Source organism: Sturnira hondurensis, unplaced genomic scaffold (assembly GCF_014824575.4).
Source record: "Sturnira hondurensis isolate 20B ecotype Veracruz unplaced genomic scaffold, ASM1482457v3 Scaffold0013541, whole genome shotgun sequence".
NCBI classification, from domain to species: Eukaryota; Metazoa; Chordata; class Mammalia; order Chiroptera; family Phyllostomidae; genus Sturnira; species Sturnira hondurensis.
Window position 1 is genome coordinate 288,604 of NW_028086172.1, and position 24,096 is coordinate 312,699.

Below are 24,096 nucleotides of genomic sequence, written 5' to 3' on the forward strand. Positions count from 1 at the left end.
AGAGAATATCATCTGCATGATACTACAGGCAAGTGAAAGAAAAGTGGTCATGTTTTCCAGGTCTTGTTGACAAAGGTTATAGGCTGTGGCAAGCTATTTAAATATTCTATAGAAAGGCAGGAAAAAGTACATTGAGTGCCTTCAAAGAAGACGGCAAATTGCCACTGGGAAGCCACAGTCATGGGAAGACAATAAAACATATTGGTTAGGCCAGTGACAGCAAAATATTTTGTAGGGGCCCTTTAAATATCCTCAGCCATCTCAATAAAATATGGACCCTTTAATGAGATAGAAACCAAAACATTCAGGGTATTATAAGCACTGATTAGCTTCCGCTTGTTTTTATCTGCTTTAAAGACAGGCCAAATTGGATTATTAAGGGGAGAAATAGTGGGGATTATAACCCCTTCTTTCAACAAATCTGGTATGGCCTGCCGTAGGTTTTCTATTTCTTGTTTTAACCACTGTAGTGGAGTATTAACCACTTTAACTGGTATAATTAAATCAGTGAGGGTCCATTCATCATGGTCTATGAATAAAGCTATATATTTTCATTTTTTCACATGAGCACATAATCCTGATATGGCATTCATTCCAATCATGGTGAATTTGAGTTTAAGAGAAGAAATAATCACTGAAATTTTTCTCAATGAGGTAATTCCGATTGTGACATCTAATTTGATTTGCCTACCTAGAGCTTTAGAACCAGTGACTGCTTGTAAGTTGAAAGGTGATCCTTTATTTTTAAAGTGCTCCCTGAACTGGGAGGACCTATCAAAACAGTGTCACATGGAGGGTGGTGCCAGCCAAGCCTGCAAGAATGGGGCATGTCTGGCCACCATTCCAAAGCCATACAGCTCAATGAGTTTCTGAGCGTCTGCCTAGAACTTACCCTGCAAAAGAGCACACTGATGGTCCATTTCAGGAGCAGTCAACAGTCCTTTATGCAGGACTTGAGCTCGGCGTGGTAGCATCCTCAGTAGTTGGAGGTCTGGTTAGCATACTTCTTGTTACAATCCTCAGTGCTGTAACAAGAGGATTGATTGTTCAACCCTGAAAAGATGATGCCTTAGGGTGGGGCAGGCTGAGGATTCCGGTATAAAGACCTCAGTGCCTGACCCTCCAGATCTCTCCACCTCCCAGATCTTTTATCACTCTCATGTGCCCTGGGTCATCTTTCCTCTACTGGAGTCCCAGGTGAGTGCTTGAGAGCAAGCTCCTGTGTGTTACCCTTTAGGAGGGTGCCTAGGGTGTTAGCTGATTCCTTCCTCTTCTGGGAAGACAGCATCCCTGCTGATTTTCACTGCTAGATGCTACACAGACTCCACTTCCTTGCCCTGATGCTCTGGGGTGTAGGTCCTGGCATGGGGTTGAGACCTCATGCTCCTCAGGAGGGATTTTGCTGCTGAGCTATCCCCCTCAGTTGCCACATGTGGGTGTAGGGGCTATCCCCTTCTGTGTCTCTGCCCTTCTTACCAGTCTCTGTGAGGCTTCTTCTGTAACTCCTTAGATATAATACTCCTGTTCAGCCATTCTTCTGCTAGTCATTCAGGTTGATTGCTCTATAATTTAGCTGTAAATCCAGTTTGGCACTGGCAGGAAGTGAGTACAGCTTTCATGTACTCTGCAGCCCTTTTGGAATCCCCTATTTCATATTTTTAAATGTTCTTAGGATTATTCCCCCCCACACACACACTAGAATGTAGTAGGTTCCATGGGGGCCAGGCATACAATAGTTGCTCAGCAAAATTAGATTAAAAATATTTGTTTTTTTACTTTTTATTTTTATTTAATTCTTCTTCAAGTACAGTTTTCTGTTTTATATTGAATTTATTGATGAGTGGATATAGGACAAAGCAATGAATATATGGGAAAGGAAAAAAGAGTACTAAGCAGATACCTACTTTTCCATGCACCTAGCTAGCTAACTTTACACATACAAACATGAATGCAGGATTAAATTAAGGCCTCAGAAGTTTTTTAAAATTGTAGTAAAAAGAGATGGGGGGAAGATAGCGACAGAGTAGCATGGAAGGAACCCAGCTCCCATGCATCTGGTAGAAAATCCAGGCAGATCTACCGAAGAACAGCATAATCAACCAACAATTCCCCAACATTTATGAAAATAAGAGACCAGAGAGTGTGACAGAGGAACCAGACAGCTACAGGTCAGTGAGGACTCCAGAAGGCAAGTGAGGACAAAAGCAACTGCGCCTGCAGCCTCCTTGGCGGCAGGCTGCGCCCTCAGCGTGCCCCAGGCTGGGGACCTCCAGCGGTGCGTGAGTAAGGCAGGCGATCTGGGCCTGCACCATCAGTGGGAAACCAAGTCCCCATCTGAATCCCGGGCCAGGCGCCTGTGGCGGAGTGAACTCTAGAGGCCTGGCACCCGGTGGGCAGGCAGCAGACTCCGTGGGACCCATGGGGCTGCTACAGGGTCAGTGGGAGAGAACTGACTCCCCCACTCCCCGTCTAGGCAGGCTGGGTAATACAGGGCAGAGACTGTGGGCTTAAGTTAACCTAAAGGGTGGCGAGGGCGGAGGGCCCTATTCAACTGCAGACTCTGTGGTCACCAGCCCTCCAGCCCACCATCCCGCCAGCCCGGGGAATTTAAGAAGGACACTGTAGTTGCGGATCTTTTGGGGTTGGGCTGGGCTGAGAGGCAGGCTTTGTGGAGAAGTCTCTATTGGAAAGTGAACTGAGGTGCTCTGCGACAGCAGCTTGCCTCACGGCCCAACCTCCCAGCAGCCATGCAGGGGAGGGGTGGGAACACCTGAATCCCACCATGGGACTGAGAAGGACAGTACCAGATACCTCGGGTCACAGGCAGCCTCCCAGGGTGTGAGCGCCCACATCCCAATCCGGTAGCCTGGCTAGCGGGCCTTCATACCTGCCCTCAGAGGGGCCCGACTGGCCACAACCAGAAAAATCAGTTTGGACAGCTTGAAACCAACAAAGAAAGGAAGGGTGTTTTCTTCTTTGTGTGTGTGTGTGCGTGTGTGTGTGTGTTTTAAACTGTATTGTTGCTCTGTCTTTCAATACTCTGTCCCTCATTTCTTTTTCTTTTTGTCCAGTTTTAGTCCTTCCGTTCTTCCCAAATTTTCTGCTTATTCCTCCTTTCCCCTGACTTTTGTGTGGGTGTGTATGTGTGTGTGTGTGTTGGACTGTTTGTTTCTGTGTTGCTTAGTTTTCTTTTAGGTGTATCATTATTTTTTTGCATTATTCTTACTTCTTTTTTTATTTTAAGAATGTCTTTGTATTCCTCCTCTTTCTGTACAGGTTTCTTAGTCCTGGCTGCTTGTATTGTACTACCTGAAAGGTTCCCACTGCTCTTTCCTCCACAGTGTATTGCTAATTTTCTATACTTCACTTACTTTCCTTTGCCGTACCACCCAAGCTCTATAACACCCATTTAGACAGATCACATAGAGTCTATCATGTGAGTGTTCCTCTAATATTATTGTAAATAAGAGCTGTTCTATACAATGGTAATACTTCATAACACATCTTTCGGACCTTAGACCACCTTACAGGTTCCTGAATTCTATTACTCTATTAACTCACATGCTAAACCTAGTTACTTACCTGTACTCTCACCTTACCTCAAAATCTGACCACCCGCAACCACACTGCTTTCTAGATACAATTCACAAGCCTCCCCTTCCCAACAAGAGACTTATGTCCATCCTTTCTTAAAAGTGGCAAGCTGGTCAAAGAGCATGGTTAACTCTATACGTAGTCTAAAAATGGTCTATTTCTTCTCTATTGACTGTGTCTGTAAATAACATAAAATAATATTCTGCTATCATAAGTCATTTTGCCTCCCTCTCCAACTGATCACACACACACAAAAAAGAAAGGAGTAGGTGGAAGCGGAGAACACCAAAATACCTGCAGGAGACTGCACCACTGAATTTCACAGGTATCCTACCACAGGAGTTCACACCATAAACCCAGGGAACCAGAACAGATTAATTTAAGAAGCTGAGGCCAACAAGAAGAGTATCACAAACAATGGGAAGACAAAGAAACAATCCCCAAATGAAAGAAAAGGAGGAAGCCTCAGAAAGAATGTTAGATGAAACAGAGGCAAGTCAACTATCAAATGTGGAATTCAAAGCACTGGTTTTCAGGAAATTCAAAGAGCTTACAACGAGCTACCAGAAACTACAGCCGAGCTACAATGAACTCTCTGCAAACTACAATGAACTCTCTGCAAACTATAGAACATGAAAAAGGAAATAGAAACCATCAGTAAAGGCCAAGAGGAAATGAAGAATACAATTTCTGAACTGAAGAACACAGTAGAACGTATGAAGGGTAGGATCGATGAGACTGCAGATCGGATAAGTGAGATCAAAGACAGGATAGAAAGAATCTCCCAGACGGACCAAATAAGGGAAAAGAGACTCAGAAAAAATGAGGAGAATTTAAGAGAAATGCAAGACAATATGAAACGTAATAAAATCCGAATAATAGGAATACCAGAAGGAGAGGAAGAAGAACAAGGGATAGAAAACCTACTTGAAAGAGTAATAACAGAAAATTTTCCTAAGTTGAGGAGAGATAAAGTCACGTGAATCCAGGAATCGCAGAGAGTCCCAATCAGGTGGAACCCAAAGAAGCCCACTGCAAGACACATCATCATTAAAATGGCAAACCTTCAAGACAAAGAGAAAATCCTAAGGGCAGCAAGGGAGAAAAAGGAAGTAACATACAAGGGGGTCCCAATAAGGTTGGCTACTGACTTCTCAATGGAAACATTCCAAGCAAGAAGAGAATGGCAAGAAATATTCCAAGTAATGAGAAACAGAGGCCTACAACCAAGGCTACTGTACCCAACAAGGCTCTCAATCAAGATAGAAGGCCAAATAAAGAGCTTCCAATACAAAAGAAGTCTAAAAGAACATGCCTGCACCAAACAAGCTCTATAAGAATTACTAAAAGGGCTGCTTTAAGGAAAGGAAGGAAAAGAGAGAGATAGAAAGGAACACAGGTACATAAATGGCAATGAATAAGTACCTTTCAACAATAACCTTAAATGTAAATGGATTAAATGCACCAATTAAAAGACATAGAATAGCTGAATGGATAAGAAAGCATGACCCACACATATGCTGCCAACAACAGACCCATCTCAGGTCCAAAGACCACCACAGACTAAAAGTGAAAGAATGGAAACAAATTTTCCAAGCAAATGGACAAGGGAAAAAGCCGGGGTAGCAATTCTCATATCAGACAAAATAGACTTCAAAAAAAGGGCCGTAAAGAGAGACCAGAAGGTCACTTCATGTTGCTCAAGGGAAGAATCCACCAAGAACACATTAACATCATAAATATATATGCACCCAACACAGGAGCACCCAAATATATAAAGAAAACCCTAAAGGACCTCAAGAAAGATATTGACAGCAGCACAATTGTAGTAGGGGATTTTAACACCCCACTTTCAAAAATGGACATGTCTTCCAAACAAAATATCAACAAAGATATTGCAGCATTAAATGACACTCTAGATGAAATGGACCTAATTGATATATATAGAGCTCTTCATCCCAAAGAAGCTAAATACGCATTCTTTTCAAATGCACATGGAATACTTTCAGAGATAGACCACATGATAGGACACAAAACAAGACTCAACAAATTTAGGAAAATAGAAATCATACCAAGCATTTTCTCTGATCACAAGCGACTGAATTTAGAAACTAATTCCACAGGAAAAACCCCAAAACATGCAAAACCATGGGGACTGAGTGGTATGCTATTAAACAAGGAATGGGTCAAGATAGAAATCAGGGAAGAAATAAAAAAGTTTCTGGAAACAAATGAAAATGAACTCACAACAACTCAAAACTTATGGGACACAGTGAAGGTAGTCCTCAGAGGGAAGTTCATAGCAATACAGGGTTACCTAAAGAAAATAGAAACATTTCAAACAAACAACCTAATCTGACACTTGCAAGAACTCGAGGAAGAACAACAAAGACAGCCCAGAGCAAGTAGAAGGAAAGAAATAACCAAGATCAGAGTAGAATTAAATGACATAGAGACTAAAAGCCCAATTCTAAGGATCCATGAATCCAAGAGTTGGTTTTTTGAAAAGATAAACAAAACAGACAAACCTTTAAGTAGGCTCATCAAGAAAAAAAGAGAGAGGACCCAATTAAGCACAATTAGAAATGAAAGAGGAGAGATTACAACTGATACCACAGAAATAGAAGGGATTGTAAGGAATTACTATGCAGAGCTGTATGCCAAGAAATTTGAAAACCTAGATGAAATGGACAAATTTCTAGAAAAATATAATCTTCCAAAACTCAATGAAAAAGCAGACAACCTGAACAGGCCAATAACAGCAAATGAAATTGAAGAAGTAATCAAAAAACTCCCATTGCACCAAAGCCCTGGACCAGATGGTTTCACAGAAGAATTCTACAAAGCTTTTAAGGAAGAACTAACCCCTATTCTTCACAGACTATTCCAAAAAAATCCAAATGAAGGGAAAACTCCCCAACTTTTTTATGAAGCCAGTATCATCCTAATTCCAAAGCCACATAGAGACACAACAAAGAAATAAAACTTCAGGCCAATATCATTGATGAACCTAGACACTAAAATCCTCAATAAAATATTGGCAAATCGCATCCAGCAATACATCAAAAAGATCATACACCACGACCAAGTGGGATTCATCCCAGGGATGCAAGGATGCTTCAATATTCATAAATCAGTAAATGTAATACACCACATAAACAAAATCAAACACAAAAACCACATGATCATATCAATAGATGCAGAAAAAGCTTTTGATAAGATACAACACTCATTTATGTTAAAGGTACTCAGCAAGCTGGGAATAGAGGGAGCATTCCTCAATATAATAAAGGCCATATATGAGATACCTACAGCCTACATCATACTCATTGGGCAAAAAACTAAAAGCTTTTCCACTAAGATCAGGAACAAGACAAGGTTGTCCACTTTCACCATTTCTATTTAATATAGTATTGGAAGTTCTAGCCACAGTGATCAGACAAGAAAAGGAAATAAAAGCATCCAAATCGAAAAGTAGGAAACAAAACTGTCATTGTTTGCAGACGACATGATAGTGCACATGGAAAATTCTATATCCTCTACCAAAAAACTGCTCGAACTAATAAATGAATTTGGCAAAATAGCGGATTACAAAGTCAATATCCAGAAATCAAAGGCATTTTGTATACCAACAGTGAAACAGCAGAAGCAGAAATCAAGAAAAAATTCCCATTCGATATAGCAAAAACAAAAATAAAATATCTGGGAATATACCTACCCAAGGAGGTTAAAGACCTGTATACAGAAAACTACACAACACTGAAGAAAGCAATCAAAGACACAAAAAAATGGAAACATATACCGTGTTCATGGATTGGAAGAATTAACATCATCAAAATGTCCATACTACCCAAAGCAATTTAAAGATTTAATGCAATACCTGTTAAAGTGCCAATGGCATATTTCACAGACATAGAACAAATGCTTCAAGAATTTATATGGAACCATAAAAGACCCTGAATAGCAGCTGCAATTTTGAGAAAGAAGAACAAAGTAGGAGGGATCACAATACCTGATATCAAACTGTATTACAGGGCAACTGTAATCAAAACAGCTTGGTACTGGCATGAAACATGTACATAGACCAATGGAATAGAACAGAGAGCCCAGAAATAAACCCAAATCTCTACCCTCAATTAATATTCAACAAAGGTTGCAGTAACATAAAATGGAGTAAAGATAGCCTCTTCCATAAATGATGTTCGGAGAACTGGACAGATACGTGCAAAAAAAATGAAACTCGAGCACCAACTTACACCATACACCAAAATTAATTCAAGGTGGATAAAAGACTTAAATATAAGCCATGAAACCATTAAAGCCTTAGAGGAGAGCATTGGCAGGAAAAGCTCAGATATTCCATGCAGCAAGATTTTTACTGATACATCCCCTAGAGCAAGGGACATAAAGGAAAGAATAAACAAATGAGATCTAATCAAAATAAAAGGCTTCTGCGAAGCTAAAGAAAACAGCATTAAAATAAAAAGACAACCAACAGTTTGGGAAAACATATTTGCCAATGATACCTCAGACAAAGGTTTAATCTCCAAAATATACAAAGAACTCACATGACTCCACTCAATGAAGACGAGCAACCCAATTAAAAAAATGGGCATAGGACTTGAACAGACACTTCACCAAAGAGGACATACAGAGGATCCAGAGACACATGAAAAGATGCTCGATATTGCTAGCTATTAGAGAGATGCAAATTAAAACTACAAGGAGATATCACTTTACACCAGTCAGAATTGCTATCATGAACAAAGAAACAAACAAGTGTTGGACAGGTTGTGGGGAAAGGGGGACTCGAGTTCACTGTTGGTGGGATTGTAGACTGGTACAAGCACTATGGAAAATAGTATTGAATTTTCTAAGGAAACTAAAAATGGACGTGCCTTTTGACCCAGCAATTCCACTCTTAGGAGTATATCCTTGGAACCCTGAAGCACCAGTGCAAAAGAGCCTATGCACCCCGATGTTCATAGCAGCACAATTTACAGTAGCCAAATGTTGGAAGCAACCTAAATGCCCATCGGTCAATGTCTGGATCAAAAAACTATGGTACATTTACACAATGGAATTCTATGCTGCAGAAAGGAAGAAGGAACTCCTACCCTTTGAAACATCATGGATGGAATTGGAAAGCATTATGCTGAGTGAAATAAGCCAGATGTTGAAGGACAAATACCATACGATATCACCATTAACAAGAATCTAAAGGAGAAAACAAGCATCAAGCAAAATATGACCAAAGACACTCAAATACGGAACAGGCTGACAGGGTCCAGAGGGGAGAGGGGAGAGAATCACAGGGGGAAAAGGGAAGGACTCATATAAACAAGTATAAAGGACACATGGACAATAACTAAGGTGGGGGGCAGAAATGGGAGGGAGGTGGGGAGCACTGGGCGGGGGGGCAGGGCTGGGAATACAAGATAGAAAACTGTACTTGAACAAGAATTAAATTAAAATATTAAAAATTGTAGTAAAAAGTTACAATATGATCATAAAATCTACAAATTTTTCTATAAAGTATTTTAGGTAAGAGAGTACATGATCAGATTTGTAGTCTTGTTCTAGTATGAAGGATGCATTTTTTAGGGTTATATGCAAAACAGCAGTAGTTAGATGGAAATTGAAATAGTCTAGGTAAGGCATAATAGAGGCCTTGGTAAGATGATTGGGTGGAATTATGTAAATATGAATAGACTTGGGAAATATTCAGGAGGTTTAATGAACAAATTTGTGGTCAATTGTACATGAGTAATGAGTTAGAGGCAAGCACTATGGATATCTTTCAAATTTTATGCTTAGGCTATTGAGTGAATGATGATGTAATCCAAAGCCATACAGAATAAGAGAAGAACAAATCTGGAAAGTGGACATTGTTTTTCTAATGTGGAGTCAGATGTCTGTGGAACAGCTGAGGATGTCTTGTATATCAGTATATAAATCTGGAACTCTTTTTTATATATTCTGTGATCTGTATGTAAATCTGGAGTGCATGAGAAAAATACACAAATATATGACACCATAAAAGTAGTAGTTGAAGCAATGTCAGTACATGCAAATACCCGGGAAGCAGATCAGGTCAGAAATTCCAATACAGGGAATATAAAAAAGAACTTAGGTTGAATCAAACATGCTGCCTTAGAAGGTGTGAATGGATCAAGTTAATAAATAGAAAAATATTCTCAATTTAGTTGAACTTGAATCCAAATAGACCATGCCAAATCTGGTATGGTCAATTAGATTTGACAAAACTTTTCATATTATTCTTGCATATACAATGCCAAACTATAAATATATTTCCACATACAACTATAGGAAAAGTCACTGTAAAATAGTGGTTTGTAGTTAATATTTTACAGTCAGACAGACTGGTATTGAAATCCCAGTTTGTCTGGCATTAATTTAATATCTTTTGGCAGGGAACTCTTCTAATATCAATTAGTTTCAGTTTCCTGACATATCTACCCAGTAGGGTTGTTGCAAAAGTTAAATGAGATCATGTATAGAGAAGATTGAACATGACTATCTCCAAAGTAATGGTTCTATGGGTATCTCCAAAATAATGGTTCTAATGGTTGAGAAGCTACATATTATCTCAAATAGCATTAGAGTTAGAGCAGCCAAATAAAAGGTAAGATATATAATATGCATAAAATATACACTGAGATTCAAGGCATATTACTGAGATAAAATCAATAGTTTATATTTATGTAGAATTTGATGACACAGTCTATCTATCCATTTAACTTGGTCAATACCAACAGCCAATCCAGATACTTCAGGATTTTAAAAAATTGATATGGGGACACATTATTAAATATATTGTCAGTTGATTAAAAAATTTAGAACAAATCCAGGGCCTTTATGAATATGTAGACTATTTTGAAAATAAGAAGAAATTTTAACAATTGGGATTTTCAGAAGACTGCCAGTGTGGGTAGTGCTCTGGACCAATCTGACTTACTTAAAGCAGCAAAATCACATTTTCTTCAAAGGATCTGTGTGTATTTAAAAAGTATTCCAAAGATGTACATTCAATTGAGTTTATTTTAAAATTTAAAGGGTCCCTCAGGAGAGACATGTTACTAAATACTATATATATGCCTTATATACAAAAAAACCTTTTCTTAATTGCTTTGGGATATTAGATTATTCATTGTCATGAGAAAATTTTGTACTTAAAACAGAAAACCATTCTCTATTTATATGAGGATAAGCTCAGATGGTGTCTATTATTTTATACTCCTGAGCGTCTGGGATAATTTTAACACATTATATTCCTTCTATCTAGAAACACAATGGGGCAAATATCTTTTCTTCACAACCCTTCCTTTATTTCTACTACCATGTTTAAAGCCCTCATGTAAACAAACAAGAGAAGATGCCATGTGTTATTTTAAGCAACTGACGGACTGCACATTTCACATGTTTAGGTATATTTTATCAAGCTATTTAAATAATTTAAACATCTATGGCACATCCTAAGGATAAATTGTAGTAAAATGATTCTGTTACATGCATAATGCATATTACTTCTTTTCATTGATCATTATATGTAAAATCAGCATCAGAATCACATTTAAGTAAAATCTATCCTTTATACCAACTTATCTTAAGGTACAGGGCAATAATCATCTGAAGTCACAAATGTCAGTTAACTCTGTATGTAGTTAGAGCTTTCTAAACAAATTAATTAATATGCAAATTTAGTTGACTTTTGCTAATTCTCACTAGTGACTAGAAAAACCTATTAAAAGTGACCAGATGTTGATAAATGATCATGCGAATAAATACTGTACAGATAAAATTGTCAATGCTTCTGCCATTGTATTAAAATATGAAGACATAGGAGTACTTCTTTAAAAGTCAAGGGCACTGCAAAGTTATTATATAAAAGAAAGAAATCAATGAGCTATTCAGCATCTATTTCATTTCTGGGTGTGAGGATAAAAGGTATGAAACATACTTTCTTCATAAGGACACTTTACTAACACTGAGTGGAGTATGCTGACACAGGCAACATGTGATTTTTTTTAAAAAGCAGATGCAAATATGTAAAAGCAGATTGTGATTAATTGATTAATTGATCTTAATTATTAAGGGGAACAACATCACCATTGAGGGTCTGAGACCATGGAAACTGATTTACAGTGGAAATAAGGTTTGAAGCGAGTCATGAGATCTCTCAGATGCTTTCTTACTGTGCAAGCCCCAGTCTGTTTAAACGAATTACTTTATTTAGCCTTTCTAGTCTCCTGTTATAAAAACATGCTGTATATAACAGCATTCTGAATTCAGGCCTTTTCTGAAAAGCTAGAAATCTCCTAAGTTTTTGTCTGAGAAATCAAGGTACCAACACTGATGTTCTCTAGAACTTTTGGTATGCGTGTGTTGTGGGATTGGTGGTCAGACCACTTGTCTGAATGTTACCCTCTGAATGTTCTTTTTCATTTCCACACACTGTCCTGCACATCCAAAAGGTTTTCTTTCCACCCTGTCTTACTCTGCAGTTCATTTAAGAACTTCTATGTTAACACTGAGCATGCAGCATGTTCCCTGTGTTATACTCATTGTAAAAGCTGAAAAGCATTGCTCTATATAACATTTAGTTTCATTTCTGTTGCACATTTGCAACAGCTAGTACATGTTTCTTTATACTTTTTGTTGAATCACTAAATACAATTCCTTCTGGGGTATCTGGTATGTGTCTTAATATTTGTGTTTTGCTCTGTGGAGGTATTCACATTCCCTCCAGGATCCTAATATTTTACAGGGGATACCCAAGGTGATGTGGAATATCATATTCTGTACTTCATAATTTATTTAAAAATACTCTCCCATACACATGTAGACTACCAAACATCCCCAAATCACCAACTTACTACAAAATTCTTATTGGACAAACCCAGTGAGAAAAGTATAACAGAATATTAAATTTTATTCTGTATCATGTGCGTATTTGAGGAAGTGTTAGTCAAACTGGAAATTTACATAATTGCAGCATAGATCACATTCTCAAACCTTGAGAAAACATTATCTGAAGCATTCCTAGGAATATGGTTCTCACCAGATCCTAAATCCATTTTTATTGCCAGTTAAACAATAAATATACCATGCAGATCATTATTTCAAAACTGCATATCTATAAGACAAGTAGTCATAGCCACATAATTCATCTTTATAAAATATATTTAAGAAACAAGTATTAAATATTCTTTTTTATTACATTTTGTGGCATGCACCGGGTGGAGAAAAAGTAGGTTTACAGTTGTTTTTATGGAAAATAAGACAATAATTAATAAATAATAATAGAAGTATAAACTCTGTGTTTTCTGTACTCACAACTGTATATGATATGTATGTCCTGTATATGACATTATGGGACCTTATTAATTATATTACTTGCTACTACAGTTAAATGTTAGCTAGTAACATTGTAAATGCAAGAATTGAAATTTTAAATAGATTTTTATTAGAAAATTTAAGAATAAAGATATTTATCAGAAAATATTTTTTTCTAATATACTTCTCATCATTCCCTCTTTAAGTACAGAGTCAGAGGTTTGCCTGTTTTAGGGCACATGACATCAGGAAATTTGAAAGTACATAGAAGCAAAAAATGAAAAATCATTCACTGAAAGAAACAGAAATTCACACTATCTTTCCTTTTCTAAATATATGGGACAGGTGCAAGATGGTCTAATTCTCAAGAATTAACTGGGACTTTCCTTTATCTCTCACTTTGGATAAATGTCCTTCTTGGTTTTATTTTGCATCTCTCTGCTGGATAGTGATGCTGAACATCTTTTTTTATATCTACAGGCCATCTGTATGTCGTCCTTGCAGAAGTGTCTATTGAGACATCACCTTACACCGGTCAGAGTGGCCACCATAAACAAATCAACAAACAACAAGTGCCGATGAGGATGTGGAGAAAAGGGAACCCTAGTGCACTGTATGTGGGCATGCTGGTGCAGACACTTTGGAAAACAGTATGAAGTTTCCCCCAAAGCTAAAAATGGAACTGCCTTTTGACTCAGTGTTCACACTGCTGAGAATGTACCCTAAGAATCCCAAATCACCAATTCAAAAAAATGTATGCACCCCTATGGTTCATAGCACTGCTATGGACAATAGCCAAGTGCTGGAAACAGCTTAAGTGCCCATCAGTAGATGAGTGGATTAAAGCAGTGTGGTACATTTACACAATGTAATATTAGGAAGTAGGAAGAAAGAAGGAGCTCCTACCCTTCACAACAGCATGGATGGAACTGGAGAGCATTATGCTAAGTGAAATAAGCCAGGCAGTGAAAGACAAATACCATATAATCTCACCTATAGGAAGAATCTAATAAACAATAAACTGATCAGCAAAATAGAACCACAGGCATGGAAACATGATACAGACTAAAAGTGAACAGAGGGAATAAGAAAGGAAGATAATGATGGAAAGAAGGGGAAGGAACTAGACAACATGTATGAATGACTCATGGACATGGACAACAGTGTGGGACTGACTGTGGAAGCAGAGGGTAGGATAGGTGGAGAAGGTCAAAAGGGGAAAAATTGTGACATCTGTAATAGAATAATAATAAAAATGATTAAAAATAAAAAACTGTTGCTTGTTCTCATAAAAACCATTCTTCTTGGTCCATGTTAATTTCAAACTTGCTAGACAGTTGCAAGGTTTATTAAATTGTATATGTTTATGCTGGTTTAATAAACTATACGCAGTTAACAAATAAACTCACAATATACAAACAGTTCAGGGCACTACTTTATGGCCTCAGCAAAAGGGGACATCATTAAAAGTACAGTGACAAGAAACCTTGAATTTCCTTGCATTGGTAGGTTTATGCTTTGAACTTAATGATGTTTAAATGCAGGCTATTTCTGTTTAAGTTGCTTTGTTTTATCACTATACAATTCTTTCAAATAGTGGTAATACAACAATTACATATCTGTAGTTTTCACCCTAAAGCTATTTTGCCCAAAGTCATATACTTACAATGAGACATCATAATGTAGTAGCTCTGGGATTCTGTTGACACTGTAATAGCAACGGAATAGTCTCATATAGGACTGCAAATAGAATTGCACTCAAATGGTTTGATCATTGAAATTTCATATTGTAACAACACTTAATGCCTTCTTAATATGGTCTCCATAGGCTGCTACTGAAAACTTTGTGTTTCATGTGTTCATGGATATAATCTTTATATAAGATACTGGAAATTTAGGAACAAATTGCAGAATTAATAAAAATCTTTGTCCATTGAATATCTCCATTCAATACCTTTAAACTAAGAGTTTATTGACAAACTTATTCTTAAAATTTATTTTTTAAAGAAAAGTCTAGAATGTAGCTGTCAAAAGACAATGCCAAACATTCCTTGAGTTTTTGATGATGAAGTTGGTATAAAATTCTTCCCTTTATAGACCAGAGCAGAAACATGATCTGTCTGCAAGAACAATGGAATCTTGGATCTTTGGTTTTGACACAGGTGGCTGTGAGGACAAGAAATGTATCACACACATGCACACACACAAGCCAGGACTTGAGTGAGTGACCGCAAACCAGGGAGTGGGTAAGACACAAGACCATCTTACTTCGAAACCTGTCCTCCTCATGGAAATTTTATTATTGAGTTCAATAATTTCCTGAGTTATCTTAGAAGCTCTAAATGACCCACTAAAAATTTCTGTCAGGTATGTGCTTCAGTTTAGGCTCTCATCACCTCACAATTCACATTTTGTTTGTTAGTTAGTTTGTTTGTTTGTTTCGTTGGTTTTTAAGCGGGTTCTGTCTTATTTAAACTTTTATCATCTCTGGCCTAGTCGTCTTAAACTCAGCTTCCTCTGTCTCCCCACCTCCTCAGTCTCCCTAATCCAATTCATTCTCTACTACCAATCTAATTCTCTAAAATATTCTTTTCATTGAATCTCTCCCCATACGATAATAATCTTTCCCTCTTCTGAATTATGTAACACTTTTGTCTGTACCATAAAATCAAGCACTGTATTTTATACCTTTTTGTATTGATCTCTAATGGTTTTATGTCTGTTCCATTTAGCTCCCTGTTTGATACTTTGAGTACAGTTAATATTTATAAGTACTGCTTTGATAGTTCCATGGACTGGTTTGTATTAGCTTGCAGATTCTGACACCAAAAATGAGAGACCCTTTGTATGTTGAGAGAATTCTAGTTTGCTATGGTTTCTTCAAGTAGCCTCACTGTAAAAGAACAATCATACAGTGTTTCAAAATGATGTTAATTAATGGGCTTTTAAGCTGCTCCATTACGCCAAAGGGGGAGGGGGTTAAACTCTTTCTGGCTTTCACATAGCAGAACATTCTGAGTGGTCTTTAGGGGAGAAAAAGTATAATTAGCCTTTAAACCAAGCTGGGATATTTCTTTCTGAGTACAATTTAATCACTAGAAGCCATCCCAATTAAGCAGAATTACTATCCCAATTAAGCAACAATCTTTGTTGTTAATTAGTATTAATTCGGGGACTTGGGAAATGTCCCATATAAGTGGACCTCTTAATTAAGTCTCAGCTAGATTAAATGTATTATATTAGAAATGATGATAAAAACTCTGCATTTATAAATTATAAACTGATGTATATCTATAAATATATCTATATCCCTATATTTATGTAGAGCTATAGAGATATATCAGTTTCTCTTCAAAACCCTGACACATATAATATTGTATACTCATTTGTCGCTCTTAAAAATGTTGTCACTTTCTAATGAATATATATACATATATAAATATATACCTGTATATATCAGGATTTTCTATGTTGTTCCACCTACTCATGTGCTAAGAAGGTGGTGTACCTAAAGACAAATTGGAAGCTATGTGCCACACCTCATACCTTGCCTTATACATATCTTCTGTTTGACTAATCCTTTCATGATAAACTGGTAAACATAAGCAGTGTTTTTGTGAGTTCCATAAGTCTTTCTACTGAATTCTCAGACTTAAGGAAGGGTTGTGGGAACCATGGAATTCATAGTCAGTCAGCCAAGGGTATGGGTGTCCCCAGGGACATGCAACAAGCATATAAAGTCTCAGAAGTCTTATGAGACTGACCCCTTAACCTGTTTGGTTTGTGCTAACTTTAGGTAGTTAGTGCCAGAATTAAATTGAGTTACTGGACACCAGGTTGACATTGGGGCATTGGAGAATTGATGTGGAGAACACTCCCACAATTACTATCGTAAAGAATTTAATAGTTGATATTGAAGAACGTGAAATTAGAGAGGCCATGAATAATGGAAATGTGTAGTTTGGAGAGAAAAGGATGAAAGGTAGGAGGACGAAGAGACTTTGATTTCTCGGTGATTCTGTGGTCACCCATGGCAGGGACCAACAGCTCTGCTGTGATCAGTTACTGAAGGTAAAACTTACCAACAGAATTTAGATCCAACTCCCAGGTACTTGGGTTACTGGGAGGCATAGAAAAATGTGCATCAATAAAGAAAAAGGGAAATATACAACTCCTTGTTCATTGCTATCTGTAATAGCTAACATGAGATAACAAGAGAGTATTATGCCAAACCAAGCTCAGATTGGTTACTATGAGCTTTAGACATTAGCCAGAAAGGGAAAAGTTATACTGAAAGAACAAAAAGTACCCCTAAGACCTCTTGTCCTGAAGAAGGTAGTTTATGTGCAGAGAGAACTAAGCCCAGATACTACAGAAACCAGAGAGGTTAGTGTCAAGAAGTCCCCTTCATTTGTAACTTGAGAAACATTTTACTAAAATCATGAGAACAAAACATTTAGGGAAAATACCATTGATTTTGAATGCCACAGAGTGGATGAATGCATTTGGGTGGAGGAAAGGCTGGTGGATGACTATAAAGTAATGACAGATGGCAGTATATGATCCAGACACGTGACAGGTGGTTCTTGAGGGAACGACAGCCGGATGGACTGGATCAAAGTCACTGTGAGGTCTGTTTTCCCTGAGAAGGGGAACCATCTGACTCCCACTCTGAACACCCAGGGGAACACCCCAGATGAAACAGTGGCTATGACGTGTATGCAAGCCAAATGGGATAGACTTTATTCAGTTTTGTATCTAGGATATTTACCCACTGAATATGTCAAGTATGCTAATGATGGTAACTGCCTCTGGTAAGGGGGCCACATTGCCATGGGCACCCGGGTTGCTTTACTGCTATAAAATAAAGCAGTAGTCCAAGAAGACTTAACAGATTTGCTGTATTAGCTTCCCATTATGGGTCTTCAAGTTTCTAACAAAAACATTAAATTAACAAAGAAATGGAGAGAGGCAGGAGGAGAGTCAAGGGACTCATCATAAGAGGGCAGAACTTTTAAAATGCAGCAAATAAAGGAAATCTTGAGGGGTGTTAAAGAGGAAAAAGAAAATAGAGAGTGAAGGAACAAGTCCCGGCAGCATGGAGATATTTGGGTGGTTGTTTACAAAGGGGGTGAATAAAAAAGTCACAGATGTGGCTGAAAGAAAGTTTTTTTTTTCTTCTTTAAGATTTTATTTATTTATTTTTAGAGAGGGGGAGGGAGGGAGAAGAGAGACAGAGAAATATCCAAGTATGGCTGCCCCTCGTGCGCCCCCTACTGGGAACCTTGCCCACAACCCAGGCATGTGCCCTGACTGGGAATCAAACAGATGACCCTTTGCTTCCCAGGCTGGCACTCAATCCACTGAGCCACACCAGCCAGAGCAGCCAAAGCAAAGGTCTTAATACAGCACTATCAAAGGTTGGCTGGACCAAAGGGGGCCCCAGCTGGTCCCCCAAATGAAGGAAGCTGAACAAATCCACAATGACTATCCTATTTGGGGGGAATTTAAGACACCAGAGGGCAGAGAATGTAATGACAAACCTGACCTGAAATTGCTCAGAGCAACTGAAAGGCAGACGGAACAAAAGGGCCAGAGTGCCCTGGGCCTGTAAAATGTTCAGGGAATGGAGAAGAGTAGTTTCTGTGAGTCCTTTACGTAGTAGTAGCTAGTTTTCTGTACTGTGGGGCCCAAATCGATTGAGAAAGCCTGAGGAGGGGCTATGATTAAATTCAGAGAATATAGAAACATGAAAGCTGACAAGATTATTAAGTCTGAAATGTTTAAATAGGCTTCATGTAAAGAGACTATCTCCTTTACCCAAATGTTTTGTGAAAATTACTGTTATATCTGACTAACATTTCTTCTAGCTGATATTTTAAACCAAAACCTATTCATAGAGTTCTAGTGGAAGATATAGCTAGGAATATAAGAGTTTATGGGATTCAGGTAACAATTTAGAGGGGAATAGTTTTGGAGAACTGAAGAAGAATATAGCTGAACCAGCTTTACATAAAGGGGTTGTGCGTGTTTGCCTAAATGTTTTATGGGCATGGGCATCATGTTAGACTAAGGAACATTTCCTCTACCCGATATAATAAAACTGAAAACACTGGAGAGGTGTATTGAAGTAGAACTGTTGATGTGCAGCAAAAGATATTTCCTTTAGGTTTAGAAGATGACTGGCATCTATGAATAGATATCACAATGTCCTTGCTTGAGGCAGTCACCTAAGCTCATGAAATTAGTGGCCATGGGACTCCCTGCAGGATGGCAGAGATGGGTCAAATCTAGACCTATTCCCCTTGCACCCTCTGAGGCCAGTAAAATCTGTCTGCCCCCAAAGAGACAGTGACTACAGATAGCTAGTTTGCATCTTCTCTGGGGAGGCTGCCCTAAACATAGGTGGCAGTTCACACTGGTGCCAGTAGCCCTAACGGATTCTGGCAGGACAGACACCAGCTGTGGGCTGAGAGTCTCTCACTCAGTGGCAGATACAGATGCTCAGAGAACTGGAACAAACCATATCACAGCGATTTGCACCGCTAAGTCCTATTTTTTTCAGAATGAGGAAGACAATTGACACTTTCTAAAGTCCCATGATAGGCAGAGACACATATACCTCAGAGTCATATTTGAATAGAAAACTTGAATGGACAGGTGAACGTGGATTGTCTAAAATGTGGGAGATGCAAATGTGAATGATTGTATTACACAACTGCCCTCTTATGTAGTCAAAGCAGCATCCTCCCTTACCCCTTTCTTCCCAAGACCCATTGGAAAAGCAACAAACAATCTATGCAGCGGGGACAAGTGGGGATACTGTTTGACCTCTGCCCATGTTGACTGTGATCACTCCTGCTTTTGGAACCTGGTAAGATCAAATTGAAGCTTGCAAACTGGACTGATCACACCCTGGAAGAAATTTTTATGTGATGGGATAATGAACCGGAGGAAATATTAATTCCTGACTGTGCTTCTAGTAATGTGGCACTATCTTTTAATTTCTGCGATCCTTTTGTCATAAAGTACCCATGGTCAAAGACCAAGGGCGTTGTCTAGAGGTTAATAAATGTATTTATTTGTTCTTTTTCTTATGTTTGTGGCACAGAGCTCCTAAATTTTTGAAAAATTTTTGTTATACAACTGTCTTTTTTATTCATAATGACCCCCACTCCACTACATCTTAGTTTATGCTAATGGGGTGACACAGTGTGGAGCCTCTATGTCATCTCCTTGTGGGAACTGCTGAGCAGAAAAAGGAAATGATTAGAGACTTCAGCGAGATGAAGGGCTGGATGGTACCAGTCTTCATTCCCATCCACCCCCAGAAACAGTGAAAAACAAGTACAAACTCATGAAAATAATTCAGGAAAAGTTCGGGACTACCAAAAAGGGGCTGCATAAAAAAGGGGTAGGAAGCTGCACATTTTGCCCTCTTCAGAGCAGCTCAGCCCTGGGAGGGACCCTGGCAGAACGTTGTCAGCACAAGGGGGAAAGAAAACCAAGAGATTCTCAGTGCGCCTCATTGCCTGGGACAAGCACAACTTCCACTACCAAGTATTCACAGTCCCCACCACCGCACCTCCTCGCTGGGGCTGAACCTGATGCCACAGTGAAAGCACCCCCAGGGGGCAGACCCTAGTCACTCTGCAGGACCAAGACACCACAGCCCCTCACCAAATATAGGATTGGAGATGCCACTATTTTGTGTCCCAAAGCCCGGGCCCCAGGTCATGGCTCTCAGCTGTGATTGCTGCTGCTGCTGGGACTTCCACCCCCTGGGCTCTAGGTCATGCCTTTGAGGGGACACCACGGGGAATGTTCTTCCACTGTCCCAGGACAGCTCCAGGATGTCAAAGTTGGAACTTTGACCCACTTTCCACAGACTGTGCTTCTACTGCATTCTGCCCACACTGTCCCATGATACCCCTGCACCCTGTCCGTCAAGGGCCTGTGCTGTTGCTGCAGCCCTGGCCCAAGTGGGTTGCTGAAGCACGTCCCACAGACCAAGAAACTGCCCCCAAAGTGAGACACTGTAGTAGTTTCATGAGTAGTATCTCATCCCAAGACCCCAGCAGGTTGGTTATAGCTTTGACTGCCAACACAACAGACCAGGAGCCAAGTAGGACCAGAAGTAGGATTCTTTTGGCTAGGACTTACTGTCACAGGCACAAAAGGAGCACAGTGTCCTTAGCCGCCCACAAGACCCCTCCCATTCTTGGTCACAGAAGACCTGCTCAGTCTGAACTGATATCGACTACAGCTAACGCAGCTACGCAGCAGATTAGTTTTCACCTCCCAGAAATCAAACATGCCACCCCCCTACACAGTTGATGCACTTACAGCTGTATTTCTGCCATCAAGCTCATCTGAAAACTCTGAAAGAGGTGACTGTTCCACCAAATGCCCATACATGAAGGCAAAGTGAACAGAAACACACAAAAAAGCAAGGAAGTGTGACAACACCAAATGAGACAACAAATTTCCAGTAACTGACCTCAAAGAAATGGATATCTTTGTGTTACCTGGAAAAGAATGCAAAATAATTATTTTTTAAATATTTTATTTATTTATCTTTAGAGGGGAAGGGAAGGAGAGGGAGAGAAATATCAATGTACAGTTGTCTCTCGTGCGTCCCCTGCTGGGAACTGGCCTGCAGCCCAGGCATGTGCCCTGACTGAGAATCGAACCAGGATCTTTTGGTTGGCAGGCTCGCGTTCAATCCACTGAGCTACACCAGCCAGGGCCCAGAATAATTATTTTGAGGATGCTCAGTGAGATTCAAGGTTGCAGGCCAGGAGAGAGTGCGATGATAGATTCAAATTGCTCACACACTTACAAAAAAAGTATTCTAAGCTGAGAATATTTTAGACCACGAAACTTTCCCTTCAGATAAAGACCTTCCCAGACAAACAAAAGCTGAGGGAATTTATCACCACTAGACCTTTCTTGAAATGCTAAAGGAAGTTCTTCAAATGGAAATAAAAGGATGCCAATAAACTGGTAAAGGTAAATATATAGTCAGATTTCAAATACTCTAATACTAAGATGATGCCGTGTAAATCACTTTGACCTCCAAGAGCATACACATTAAATGAGAAAGACTTAGAAATAACTATAGCTACAATATTTTGTTAGTGGGCACACAGTATGAAAATATTGATTAGGGCAGTAACAACAGAAAACTTTGGAGGAAAAAGTTAAAATTTTAAATGTTTTCATGCAATTAAATTTCAGTTATCATTACCTTAAAAGAGACTCTTATCACTACTACATGTATTTTGAAAGTCTTGAAATCACAAAGCATAAACCTATATAGACACACAAATTTTAAAAAAGAGAAAAGAAAACATACCACTGTAAAAATTATCAATCAATAAAGGAACACAGCATAAAAGGAACAAAAGATTAAAGGACATGTAAAACAATCAGAAAACAATTAGCAAAATGGTGATACTAAGTATTTGCCTATCAACAAATGCCAAAAAATCAATTAAAAGACATAGAGGGGCTGAATTAATTTAAAAAAAGAAAAGGCCCAACCATGTGCTGCCTACAAGATGCTCACATCACTTTTACATACAGTCAGGCTGAAAATGAAGAGATGAAAAAATGATAGTCGATGTATGTGGAAACCAGAGGAGAGTAGAGCTAACTATGTTTACATCAGCCAAGATAAACTTGTAGTCAAAAGTTGTGAGAAGGCCCTGGCCTGGCTGGTTGGTAGATTGAGAACTGGCCTGTGAACTAGAAGGTCAGTAGTTTGATTCCCACATCCTTGAGTTGCCTGCTGGTTCCTGGTTGGGGTCATACAAGAGACTACAAACTGATGTTGCTTTCCCTCTCTTTCTCCCTCCCTTTCCCTATCTGAAAATAAATAAATAAAATCTCTCCTTTTGTTATAAAAAGACAAAAAAGGTCACTATGTAATGTTAAAGGTGTAAATTCATCAGGAGCATACAATGATTAAAAATATATATGCCCCCAATATCAGTGCACTTAAATATATTAAACAATAAACAAATGTGAAGGTGAAATAGGCCTCAACACAATCATAGTTGGGGACCTCAATATCCCACTTTTAATAATAAATAGATCAGTCAGAAAATCAATATGGAAATAATGGACTTGACATGTAGAAATAGACTTAACAGATCTATGTATATAGACCATTTTATCCATAGCGGCTGAATATACATACTTCTCAAGTACATGAAACATTCTCTGGGATAGATCTTATTTCAGATCACACAAAAAAAGAATCATAGAAGGAAATTCTACTATTTGCAACCATATGGATGAACCTTGAAGATCTTATGCTAAGTAAAATAAGCCAGACAGAGAAACACAAATGTATGGTATCATTTATATGTGGGATTTTTTAAAATTTCATAGAAGGAAAGAATAAAATGGTAGTTTCCAGGGGCTAGATGGGGAAGGGAGATATGGAGTGATGTAGGTCAAAGGCACACATTTTCAGTTATAAGAAGAAAAAGTCCTGAAGATCAAATGTACAGAACAGTGACTGTAGCTAATAACATGGTACTGTGTACTTGTAATAACATGTAATGGGTGTACTTGACAGATCCTGAGAGTAAGTCTTAAGCATTCTCACCACACATACACACTCAAATGAGTTAACTGTTTAAGGTGATAGATGTGTTAATTATACTGATCTTAATAATCATTTCACAGTGCATATATATATATCAAATCATTACATTGCACACTTTAAATATATACAGTTATATTTGTCAATTATCCCTGAGTAAAGTTTAAAAACATGTAATTTGAGTGTGGAAATTTTCAGCCCCATCCTCAACTATAAGGGGGTGGGTGTGGAGGTTTTGGCCTTGAAAGCTCTCCACATACGCTGACCCATGTACATCTTCCTCTACATTTCTATGTTGTATCTATGTCTATCCTCCACAATAAACCCATAAATGTAAAATAAATTCAAGGTATCATACATAATATGTTCGGAGGATAAACTCAGACTGCCTGTGGGCTGGAAAGGAGAAGTATATGCAAAGACAAAAGAAACCACGCTTCCCACCCTGTATTACAAGTTCATCTACATTTCTCTTATACATTTGCTGGATGCAACAAATTCTTTTTATAGTTTACTCGCAATGGATTGTA